The sequence below is a fragment of the Topomyia yanbarensis genome, chromosome 3 (genome assembly GCF_030247195.1).
Source record: "Topomyia yanbarensis strain Yona2022 chromosome 3, ASM3024719v1, whole genome shotgun sequence".
In the NCBI taxonomy this organism is placed as follows: Eukaryota; Metazoa; Arthropoda; class Insecta; order Diptera; family Culicidae; genus Topomyia; species Topomyia yanbarensis.
The window spans coordinates 102421583-102434534 of NC_080672.1; the positions used below are offsets into that span (position 1 = coordinate 102421583).

At 36.5% G+C, this 12952-nt stretch overlaps 1 protein-coding gene across 2 annotated transcripts in view; it reads left to right on the forward strand.

Annotated features, from left to right (window-relative positions):
- The window catches only part of LOC131693902 (muscarinic acetylcholine receptor DM1), a 271911-nt gene that overhangs the window by 35778 nt on the left and 223181 nt on the right, over positions 1 to 12952 (forward strand). For both annotated transcript variants that reach the window (XM_058982168.1, XM_058982169.1), the window contains exon 2: positions 8089 to 9129. The gene's annotated coding sequence lies outside the window, so the exon portion shown is untranslated. The remainder of the gene's footprint in view (positions 1 to 8088; positions 9130 to 12952) is intronic.

Here is a 12952-nt window from a genome sequence, read left to right on the forward strand (position 1 = left end):
TAGCTCCTCTATTCATCCCACCCATTTGAACACATTAGTTAGAGCAGTGTCTGCTATCTCTATTCAACGCATTAGCTCAAATGGTGGGATGAATAAGGGTACGTTGTACTCGACTTTTTGCTTCGTACATATGTGAGCATTTCACATTTTCCAGTCAAAAATTTTAACTGTGCTGCTTCTTAGGAACGAAGCAAAGATGATGATACCTATTTAAGCGCAATCCAGTCACTCTAAGTCGAGTTATCAACGAAATAGTGTAACATCCTGACTAATGAGATGAATAAGGGCTCGTCTACCCTACATTAATTATAATCGTACATGGAGGTTTTGAAATGATATGCTGTTCTTTTATTTAGATAGTTTCGTGCATTTGTGATCCACTAATGTGTATAGGTTCAACGCAGAGTCATGTTAAAACATATTCATTAGCCCTATCAATTGTTGAAGAAACCGTATCAATTATGATACTCTGAGACCCAGTATAATCATCCATGAATTAAATTGAAATTCATGCTTTGATCCTATGTTTCGTCAAGTTGAAATGAGGCATGGTCAGAAGAACACATAAAACCATCTGATGACCTAACTCCCAAAATCAATTCCTCAAACTGTTAATATTCATATATTCTTAAAATTCACGCCATAACCGAAGAAGTCCAAACAAACATGTAACCATGCTTTGCTCCTAACTTTCTTACACAGAGAAGACAAATATTGCAAATATTTCCCCACCACCAGCAAGGAGCACAAACCAATGATTTATCGAATTATTCAAATGAGCTTCTGATCGAGTTTGCCCAGTAGGATAAATGAATCTCTATTCAAAGATAGCAGCCGGCTCGCATTGAACTCCAAGAGCACCGCATTAGCCACAACAGTCCAGTAAATATTGGCTGTGGCCATCAAGGGGACTTTCTTCGATTGCATACTTTGGCGTTTGGCAACAAATCCTACACACTCGCAAACAGACTACTACTAGCCCGAATCAATTGAGAGGGAATGTCAGGACATTATTTGTGCCTTATCCACACTGGCCAGGTTCGCTTGTTTGGGGAGCTTTGCACGTTTGTATTATACGTATACGTTATACGTTTGTATTATTACAATCAAGCGAGCTGCCAACCGACGAGAATCAAAGGAAAATTATTTAGATCATTTCAGCATTCAATACGCTTGCCCTGACCGGTCGTCGTCACTGAGTAGGAGCAGCACGGTATTTGGAATTTAAAATGAGTTGAACTTCTCCATCAACCATAGTGAAATAAACAAAGCAGAAACAGGATTGCGATAGATTCTTCCTAGGGATATATGATGTTCTTGTTTTGAGTGCAAAATGCTTCTTTTTGACTATTCATACTGTTTCCAATTTCTTTTTATTTAAAAGGGACTTTCATATAAACGGTCAAACTAATACTGAATATTTGTGCGTGCTTCACAAGCTTTTTTTTGTTTTGAAGACATTATTATAGACATGTTAATTTTTTTTATTTCGGTAAAATATATTCGTTCAGGAGTTAATAACGCAAAGTCGACATGATTTTTTCAGATGGCAACCAGAATTGCAAGAGAACAGCTTGATCGATTTTCATAATATTGATTTTGAATTTGAACCTAGAAATATAATTTTTTTTTGATATTTCATATTTAGTGCAATTCATCAGTTCACTCCTTACACTTAGTTTTCTCAAGACAACATACTATTAAATATTGATGCTCGAAAGCTAGGAAAAGTCCTTTAAGGTGTCACATCACTCTAGTGCACATTAATCTATATTTATAGCCACACCCACTCTACTTACTATATTTGGCACACAGACTGATCCGGGTATGCATTTTTCATGACACCAGCATAAAATATAAATATTCATACTCTCCCAACTTGTTGGCTTTATGATGCTGCTTCTCTACTTGCTGATACTGATCTCTTCCTAGGATTTCGCTTGTAGTGATGACATCAGTACTTTTGGTCAGGATATTCGATTTCCAATGAAGTGTACGGCGTTTCGGGATTTACGATTGAAATTCCGTTCTTTACGAGCAAAATTTTTCGTTTGCCTTGCTAGAGGTTGGTTAATATGAGTCGAGAACAGGCGTCATGGATTGTGCTGTAGTCGTAGCTGATGGTATGTCTGAAGATTATTTGTTTAGTTTTCTTTCTGTTACAATTTTCTTAGGAGTCTCAGGGCTTTGACAGAGTTGAAACATTAATTCTTAGCCAAAGATAGTGAAGGAGGACATACTCGTACTTTAAGGTGTAAATTTCGGTTACTTTCTACAGGTTTTAGGGATCCACATGAATAGGTTTGCCACCTCTGATAAAGCCTGCACCCGGAGATTTTTTGGAACCTGGGTTAAGGTTAACAAAAATTCGCATGCGCAAAAATCAAACAAAAATTTGAACCAAATCGATTGCTTAGAACAATTTAAACGATTTTTATTATCTACTGAGTTGAAAAAAGATATATTTCATTCTTTTTGTTACTCATCAGGGTATCACTTTATCACTGATTCAAAAATTTCCAAGTTGACGCACATTCACCGTTGTGTGCTTTATTTTGTCAAATCATAATGTGAACACAGTTCTGTGACTTCACCTTAAGCTATATATTTTTCACCTTTATAATCAGTTTTGTCGGTTTAGATAGTTGTGGAATTGCATTTCCCCGGCCAACCACAAATAATCCAAAAGCACTAGCCAATCTCGCTGTGCAGGATAAGCTGAACGAGCATTGCTCTTCACGGCAGCTAACAGTAGGAAGAAAGTAAGGAACCAGGAAAGCGGTACTGTGCGTGAAGCACACTGCGATGTCTGCGGGAATTTTTGCGGGGGCCAATAATCTAATTATTCGTCACCATAATCGCCCGGGATAGGACCAAAAAAAGAGCAGAGCTCTCCTTACGGGCCAACAGACAGGGAACAGTCAGCTGTAATAGCGGAAAAACTCGTTTGAAACAAATCAATTCAATATCACAGCAGTTGTAATTATCCGTCGTCTCATCAGACCCGGAGAAATTGGAGTTAAACCCGGAGGCCCGGAGATCGCTTCCGAAAACCAGAGTCTCCAGGTCAAAGCCGGAGGGATGGCAACCCTACACATAGCATATTTTTAAAGAATCTTGATGGATAGTCTATGAATAATCGGCTCGGTTCGTATTGAAATTTTGCTCAGATCCAACAGATCCAGAACTTGGTGGTCATAAATAGTCTAGATGTACAATTGTACAATTTTCAAAGTCACGATACCCATATTGCTGAGATGCGGTTTGTGTTGATTTTCGGTAACTTTCATCTAGTCTTCTGAAACCAAAACGATGGCCACCAATTATTTATATATTCAATATCAAATAATTCAATACGTATATTTCGATGATTCGGTAAGCTTGGATTTTGATGACTTTTCCTAAGAAAAATCGGACAAGACCTGCGGAATAGCTGCGACAACTTCGACTGAGCTTGAAAGATGAAGAGAAATTTCAATACACGCTCTATTTTCATCGTACAGTGCTACAATCTTGTTGACCCTTCTGACCCTTCCTATTCCCATGTTGTTTGCAAACGACAATATTTTTTTTAAAAATTATTACTGAAAATTTGTACAAGGTTTGTTTTTTGAGACACATCGGGCTATGTGCATGCCACCTTTCTCAAGTTCAAATATTGTGTAGGTCAGAGTTTCTCGACTTGCTAAAGTTTAGTATCGTGCCTATCCTGCACAAACTGGCCTAAGTGGTTGCATCACTGTAGAATTTTCGAGGAATCAAATTTTTAGTTGGTCCTAAATGTGCTTTAGGGTCTTAAAACTGATACGTCAAAATATGAAAGGCGACAATAATATACAAATGTTCAACATTTCAATTCTATCGCAACATCCTTGTTTATATCCTCAGTCTACTGGAAACTTAAACCCGAGTTTTTATCGAAACCACTCTTTGAGCTAGCTCGAGCAAATGATTTCTGATCATTTCGAAATTATCACGGAATATTCAAAATAGCTTTCTCCAGCGACGAAAAAAAAACTGTGCCACTTCACGAAATCTCAAAATATCGAAAAACTCTCACGTATGTCGCTTACTATCGTTCTAAGGAATCGAAAAAAACTATAGCTTTAAGCTATTAGTGAAAATTTATGGGAGGTATATTTCCAGTCGTTGACCCTTTCCAAAAAGCACCTGTGGGAAGGTGTTGCACAGACGCCATCTTGCCCCAAAATCACCTCGAAAAAAAAAATAGATGAGATAAGGGAATTAATTCAATGACAATGTCAAAGTTCTAAAAAATTATACAATGAGAAAACTTGTTAAACATGCCAATTCTCCAAAATGCAATGCTGTTGAGATAACACACGTTGTTTGTGGATGCCACCAAAAAATCAATATTTCATTATAACTTAATTCTAAGATTTTTCCTATTGTTTAAATGTCCCATGTTGTTGGAGTTATGAAAATGCAGATATTTTTCGAAGACGTCAACTTTTTGTACTTTTAAGATTCGATCAAAGCAAGCGTAGTCCGTCGGATGCGTGACGGTTAGTCGACGGCCTCCTGGCGTGGGGGACGTAGGTTTCGCCGCAAGAACTAGAGCAGTGTAGAAAGCGATGATACAGTACGTGTACATATTTTCAATAGGTTGTTGCTTTTAAAACTTCGTTACATCCCGAAGCAATAAAGCTAATTATCTAACAGGGCTGGTGGGAAAGATTGTTTGACATTTTATGTAATTCGAAAGAACAACTCATGATAATAAGAAGGATCTAAGCAAATAATTGAAAAGCAGATAAAGCAAATAATAACTGAGAATCTCCGAAAGCTGGGCAGAATAAGCTTCGATTTCGTTTCCACCTCACTGTTAAACATTCGGCTTCTGCTAATGCCCATAAGGCATAAAGTGCATTCGATCTACTGTCTAGTAGGTCTAATGTTCATTCGGACTAATGTCCATTTGGCCGAATTACCTTCGGTTTAGTAACTTTCGGCTTAATAGCCGGACACCCACGGAACTGTATATACAAAATACTTTCCGGCAATGTACTTGTTTTGCTTCAGGACAAAAGAAATAGGGATTGAAGGAAACTAGCAAGGGAAACGAACGAAATGGTCTCGAAAAATTTAATCGAGTGTAGTAAGCAAACTTAAGCTACAATTGAAAAATTTTAGATTTTATTCATGAAGAGGATATGAAATAATATTGAGCGGCCTAAAATAAGCATTAGCGGTACGGTTGTACCGAAATGTGTGGTCTCGTGTTTCACGATGATACCGATTTGCCAACCTTAATGCAATTTTCTCGTTGGGGAGGAACGTAGGAACGCATGGCTTACTACTTAAAATTAGCTTCCGACTTCGCTATATTTCTTATTAGTGTTTACGCGACAAAATGATAAGTGAAAAATCGCGGTTTTGACTTTTTACACAAAAATTACTATAACTTTGCGAATTTTGAACCGATTTGAAAAAAAATTAAATATTCCTAAAAGTTGAAAGAATGGTCTCGAAATGTTTGAAATGTTTGTAATTATTTGGAAGAGTGAAAGTTTAAAAATCGGGTTTTGTAAAATACTACGAAATGGGGTGGAAATTGAAATGAAAAAAATATTTCTGACCAGTAATACATGTTAACACACAACGTTACTGTTACAGCAGTTACTGTGCGCAAATTATACTTGCGAGCCATTTCTTTGAAAAACTATAAAAAATAAACAATAAAACGACAAAAAATTAGCAAAAATGAGAACGATTGTTTTTCCAATTCAAAATTAAATTAAATTAATTGAATAAAAGATTAAAAACGATTATATAATACTAATTGTTACGTAGTAAATTATGTAGTAAAACAACCAGTATTTAAACTGGTATTGTCACGAGTCACAATTCCACTGACAGAACGAAACAATAACGGCAACCGTACATTGGGGTACAAATGTACCCCACGCCAACTTTATCACCTGCCTCCACGAAGGCTATAAGCAAACTGGCTATACCACCTTTTCCTACTCTTACTAGCAATTCTAAATTGAATTACGGTTAGGGTCCCAAGTCGGTAAATGCCGAATTCTCGTCTTCACATGGCTCCAAAGAAGGCATGGGATACATTTGTATCCCAGTGCAACGCTCTAGAGTTAACAATAAAACTAACAACAAATAATTTTCGTAATTTTTTTGTTAAACATAAATATTTTTTTGCGAAGTACGGAAGTTTTTTGATTAAAAGGATTACCTCTGTATTATTGGTGATCGAACATTTTTTGAAATTAGTTTTTAAGAGAATCTACGTGGTTTTCGTAAAATCTCTTGAAATAGAATTGTCTATAGGTCTGTAGAATATATCTATATAACCGGAATACATATTGACTTTGCTCGGAACGTACTGTAGGATAAGTATGAACTCATTCAGCTGTACTCTTGTTTAATGACAGGAATTTTTAAATTTATAAGCGTAAATGCATGAATAATCGGCAAAGAAACAATACAGTGCTCTCTTGGGAAGTAACCGACCATAAAATATGGCCACCGATTACAGCAAAACTTTGCAGTTGTGTTCGGTTCGGATCTTGAATCTCCATGATTTTCTTTGTCTTTTGACATAAAAGCATATTGTTCGATTACCACATTTTGTACAGCGAAACTCTCTGAGGAAGAGTTACAATGTATAAAAAATTTTGCACAAAAAATATGCACTGAAAAAATGTTGGCACACAAACAAAAATATATACTAGGAATTAAATTACAAAAAAAAACATATTCCAATTTTTTTTTTATCTTTTGTCAAAGAAAACCTAAAGAGAAAAGAAGGTTATTTAACAATAACTTTGAACATGTTTTTTTTTTTTAAATTTCACTCAAATTAACAGATAAAACTACTCATTTATTATAAAATATGAACTTAAATGTTATTTAAAACCAAAATGCATTTAACGAAATTTTTTCCAAAACGGCATAGTTTTCGAAGTATTTGGAACTTTGTTTCAACAAAAACAACAAATTTGTGAAATTCCGCCCCTTAATGTAAGTAATTCAATTTTAATTAATAAAGTAATCATTTCCAGTGTATTAAGATCATGGAGAAGCTATAAATAAGAAAGTTTTCCTAATAACATGCCACTTCAAATCGAAATGATCAAAACAATTTTTTTTGAAACTATGGTAGTTTTAGCGATATTTTAAGTTTTGTTACAACAAATACAATTTTTTTTCGTTTAATTACGACCTTTTCATAGCGATTTTCAAAATTTATCAACATTTTGGGTCTTCATGTAACTTTTATTTTGACATCAAGGCGATATTGGGAACTATATGAAAACAATAAATATATGATTCAACTATATAGTTGAATCCTACTTCAATTAATTTCATGAAGGTTTCAAATGGTATATAATATCGCCTTGATATCAAAAGAAAAGTTACAGGAAATTTAATGAGCATGTTCATCAACACATTGTTCTTGGTGTAGAAACGCATTTAGAACCATATTCAATAATAAATAGTATTTTTGATTTCAAATAGTATGTGACATGTTCTATGCTATATTTCTCCTTGGTTTGCTCAGAAACATAAATTTTGTTCGTTTTTTGTAGCTACCGTAAATCCGGTGCTAGCTTAGTCCTGTCACTAAGGAAGTGTCGGATTCTGATGAGACGAAGTCGAAACGCACATTTCGTTACTAATTTATGTTAAAAGTTTCTTACTGTTCTTACTGTTAGCTCCAGAGTAGCATTAAAAAGAATTCTGTTGAAGTGTTAAAACCACTTATTTTTTTACTCGCAATAATTCTTAGGCTTTCGAGATGCAGTACTCTTTGTGCATGAATTTGAAAGAACAAACAACAATATAACAATATGTAATACCTCTGACAATGAAAATTAGCGTGTGATCATAATTAGTAGTATTCTACAAATGTATATCGAATGGTCTTTGTATTTCTCGTGGGGATACTTGAACCACCCAAGTAGGAAAGTTGAACTATTCTTCCAGCAAATATCCAACAGAGATGTTCATAATACAAGAATATGTACGATTTAAAGATTTGAGGCAAGCAGAGAAACCGTGGAATAAAATTTAATTTTTCTTTTTATTTTCTTTATCTATTTGCAGGTCAGTTTCCCAGCAAGATAACAGAACTGGTCCAGACAGATTGCTTGTGAAGTTTTGAATGGAATGAACAGTACGAGAGTGTGAGCAATTAAATAAAACTCGTGGACAGAACATGGGCAACGACAAAAAAACGCGTTGAATAAATTAAACTTATAACTCTAGGGCTCAGCAAAATGCTGGTGGTGAGAGTTCCCGGCTTCTACGGATAGCGATAAATTCGGTATATACCAAACTGAACAGAATAGAATAATATCGACAAATTAGTTGAAAAGAGTTCTGCAAACTGCACTTTAGCAGTCCGGAATCTGTGGACAGCAAAGAATTAAAGCTGAAAAATCATTCACAATACAAGAGAGAAATGTGCACATCATGAATTTAATTCGATTTTAATGAGTAAGTGATGTGAACAAGCGGTCTGCGGCAATGAGCTGGAGTATTTGTCCCCATATCGAATTGAAACTTACGATGAATGGGAATGCCAGTAGCAGCGAAAAAAATAAAATTAAAAACTGATACCGGAATCGGATGCAGTATCAGGAAAAAAGCGGATTTCGGGAGTAGATTGAATTTTTTTACCGCTCTGGTTTTCTATTTCCGAAAGTTATGTAATTGAAGTGAATTCTGTGCAAGTGGAGCGGTCTGCGAATTGGTGCGCAGCATACGAGCGACAACTAGCAAACTGTGCCATACAAAGTAAAAACTGTAGGTACTGTATAATTTATTTGCAAATTGATGAACAAAAGCGCTGCGAATGGAACGGCTTCGCTGACCGCTGACGACGGCCGGTAATAGTTTTGCGGGTGGGAACACAGCTCGAAACGGCTGCTGGAAATGACCAGAACAATTTTCGCTCCAACCGGAAGTGAATTGACATTGAGTGGTGGAGAGACCAAATTGATGAGAAAAGTGGGTTCCAGTCAACCCGCCTAGAGTGCTTTTTGGCTGTGCTTTTGTGAGTTGACAGTGACATGATGGGTGAAGCACAGTCGAAATGGATCCACAGCCACACGGAGCAACGTCGTGCCGTTCTTGTATGATCAGGTAGGTGTCGGTTGTGTGTGTGTATGGGGGAGAGGATGGTGTATGAAGTACTGGGAATGGCAGTCTGTATTTGTGATAGATTAAATGCATATTTAATTGAGGCGTTGAATTAACAAAATGGAGAGAGACCTTGGAGTCGATCACTACTAAGTGCTTTTCAGCCCTATTCAAAAATGACGCAGACAACACTTCGATAAAAAATTAATAACTTTCCCTATCAAAGTTGGATTGATTTGCAGTCTTCGACAAAGTTGTAGGCATTATCTTTCTTATTTCTGCTTGCATTGGTTTTTTTAATTGCATACAGTGCCACTTAGCGAATGCGAGCCACAGGGTTTTCTCCATGAAAATTCTCGAAAAATCGCATACAAACTTTGAACTAAAGCTAGACTTGGTTCAAATTTGGAGCAGATACTGATGAGACCAGAAATCGATTCAGGAGCGAGCCAATGGGAATCATTTTTTTCTCGTCTCTCTAATTTACACTCGGATACAAAAGGAAAACGTAAACGTGATGTTCTAGAATTTGGTTCCCATTGGTATTTATACCTGCTTATTAACCCATTCATGCCCATGTTGTTTGTGGACAACATCGTTTTTAAGCAGCTATAACTTTTGGTTTAGGCAAGAATTGCTCCCAAATATAAGTAAGGATAATAAATGTGACTATTACCTTTCATTTGAGCACTAAAAGATACAAGTATTAGCTCTAAAACTGAAGTTATTACAATAAGCCTGATTGGATTCTGATGGAGCAGTGCTGACAGGAACAGTTTACGTCGACAACGAAAAATGAAATTTTGATATATCTTCGTTACTTTGCAATATTATTGAAAACTGATAAAACCTATCAATTTAGACCGTCTTCGACTACATTTTCCACATAATTGAACTGTTGTAAAAATTCTAGGAATTATGCATTGAAAGGTAAAACATGCGCAGGTTCTAGCGCTGCATAGGAAGTACCTATCTTTATGGAAAAAGATTTTTCGGATTTCTTGACCCCTGTATGCACAATAAAAAAGTTGGGCATGAAAGGGTTAATATACATATGAATTATAAGACTGATGAGTATTGTAGCACGATGTTTTACACATATGGCACAGTATTATGTTCGCTTGTCTGTGGATGTACTACATGGAGCACCTCACGCACAGTATTATTTAGTGACATGCTATAGGTGACTGCCGAATACAAAGAACGAGCCAGGGTGACGCAATGTTGTAATCGATTCAGTGTTTCTCTGGTTGCTGCATTTTCAAATGCGTTTTCTACTTCCATAACTCGTCTGTACATAGTCAATTTTCACAAATATTAGGTGGGCCATTTTTTGACAAGCCGTCCCTTCAGCCTCAAGTTTCACAACTCTCATTTACCCTGTCATTTTTGTTACGTTAAACGACTAAATAGACATTTGTTAGTTTTCAACCGGCTTTTTGTTGATCTTAATTGCATTGCGAATCTAGTTATTTCGATAATTGATCAGCAAAAAGATTTTTAACATATTTATAATAGCTGATAATTTGAAGCTACTATGAGTGTCGAGAGAATCAAGCTATTCGAGCCTCTGTTCTTACCAGCATTCACCATGTACGGTATCACCAGTAAGGGACCATTCATAAATTACGTAACGCTTTTAGGGGGGGGAAGGGGTACAACAAGTTGTGACATGTTGTGACATAGGGGGGAGGGGGAGTTAGCTAGATCGTTACGTAACATGTTTTCACCGAAGAAAAAAAATTTTTTCTAGGAATTTGTTACGTAACAGGGGAGGGGGGTATGAAGAAATTTGTGACAATTTGTTACATGGGGGGAGGGGGGAGTCAATTTTGGTCAATTTTTGCGTTACGTAATTTATGAATGGTCCCTAATAAACCAATGCTCGGCGAAAAATCGCTCGGAAAAGCACGCCATCTTCTATTTAATTAATCAATTAATTTATTCTAATTAATTAATTAATTAATTAATTAAATTATTAATTAATTAATTTACTTATCTATTTATTCATTTATTTATTTGTTAATTTATTTATTTGCTTTTTTAGTTATAAAAGTTTTAACGGCAAGGGCAATTTACCTTTTTCAGAAATAATTAGATTATTGCAATCAATAAAACAAATAAAACGAAAATTACTGCGATCGTCTATTTCACTGCTTGCTGTTGTACGTGATCTTCCTCCGGAACGACTTGCTATTGCCAGTATTCTCTTTACAGTTTGTTGCTTGTTGGCTGTTTTGTCTGCCCTCTCTCTCTTTCTCATGTACGACCATGTCGTTGTCGCTAGAGGTTTGACTCTCACGTCCCAGGTTCCCACTGTTGGTAATTTGGCTTTCTCATATAGAAAGGTTATGCAATCACTCTGAAAAACGTTTACTTAATCCCGGCCCGGAGGGCCGAGTGTCATATCTCATTCGACTCAGTTCGTCGAGATCAGAAAAAGTCTGTATGTGTGTGTATGTATTTGCGTATGTGTCCAATAATGTCAATCATTTTTCTCAGAGATGGCTGGACCGATTTGCCCAATCTTAGTCTCAAATAATAAAGATGCAACCTTCCCATCGGCTGCTGTTGAATTTTGGATCGATCGAAATTCTGGTTCCGGAATTACAGGTTTAAGAGTGCAGCCACACTGAAATTTCCCATATAAACTATAGGAAAAATTAAAAATAGAATTTTTATTTTTGATGCTAAATGTCTCTAAGGTGCATGAAACGTCGAGATTTGATGCAAACTCGAAAAAATTTTTGACAAAAATTCACTTTTTTCTCATATAGAAAGGTTATACAATCACTCTGAAAAACGTCAACCTAATCCCGGCCAAAATTTTTTTTTGACTGGCATAAGGTTTCTGGATTTTAACAGGGGCGTAGTTGATGGTTTACGGAGAGCGGTTCCCCCCCCCCCCTCCTCTAATGTTAACTCCCCTCCTTTTAAAATCCCCTTAAATCACCCCTCAAACCACCACCCCACCCAGCCATCATATACCTCCCTCTCAACCCCATTATCTTTAAACCACCACTATATCACAAAGCATACCAAATTAAGCTGGGGAGTCGTTCGTTCATGGGACTTTCACCCTCCTCACACACCCACCCCCGCATGACAAAATGAGTCAGCAAGCAGATAACATTGATCTAATGCTGATTAGGCTAAAGAAGTATGATATTTTTTTGTTTCAAGTGTTTCACCGTCGACACGTAGCTCATCAAGTTCGTGGCTGGCAAGCCATTGTGTATAAGTGCAAAGAGTACTAAGAATGTAATGGACATTTTCACAATTATGTTGAACATAAACAGCCTCCGAGCCATAGTTTAGCGAAATGAGAAAGGCACAATTGTACCGCTCGGTGGACTAAAACAGGTTTTTTATGCCTCTTGTGATTCTGAGTGACCTTGGTATATCCGTCTTCTTTTTGCCTTTCTCATATAGAAAGGTTATGCAATTGCTCCAAAAACCGACTTTCGAACCGAGGTCCGGTGGACCGAGTCTCATATACCATTCGAATCAGTTCGTCGAGATCGAAAAATATCTGTGAGCGTGTGTGTGTATTTGTGTGTATGTGCGGATATATTAACAAAATGTCCACATTGGTTTATCGGAGATATCTGAACCGATTTTTACAAACCACGATTCAAATGAAAGCTATAATATTACCATCAGTTGCTACTAAATTTCATTTTGATCCAACATCTGGTCCCGGAGATACGTGTTGAAGAGTACGGTTACGTAGAAAATCTTGTTGTATTTTGGTCACGTCGGTTGTTCGGAATTTGTTGAACCGATTTTCACAAACATAATCTTAAATGAAAGGTACAACGTTTCC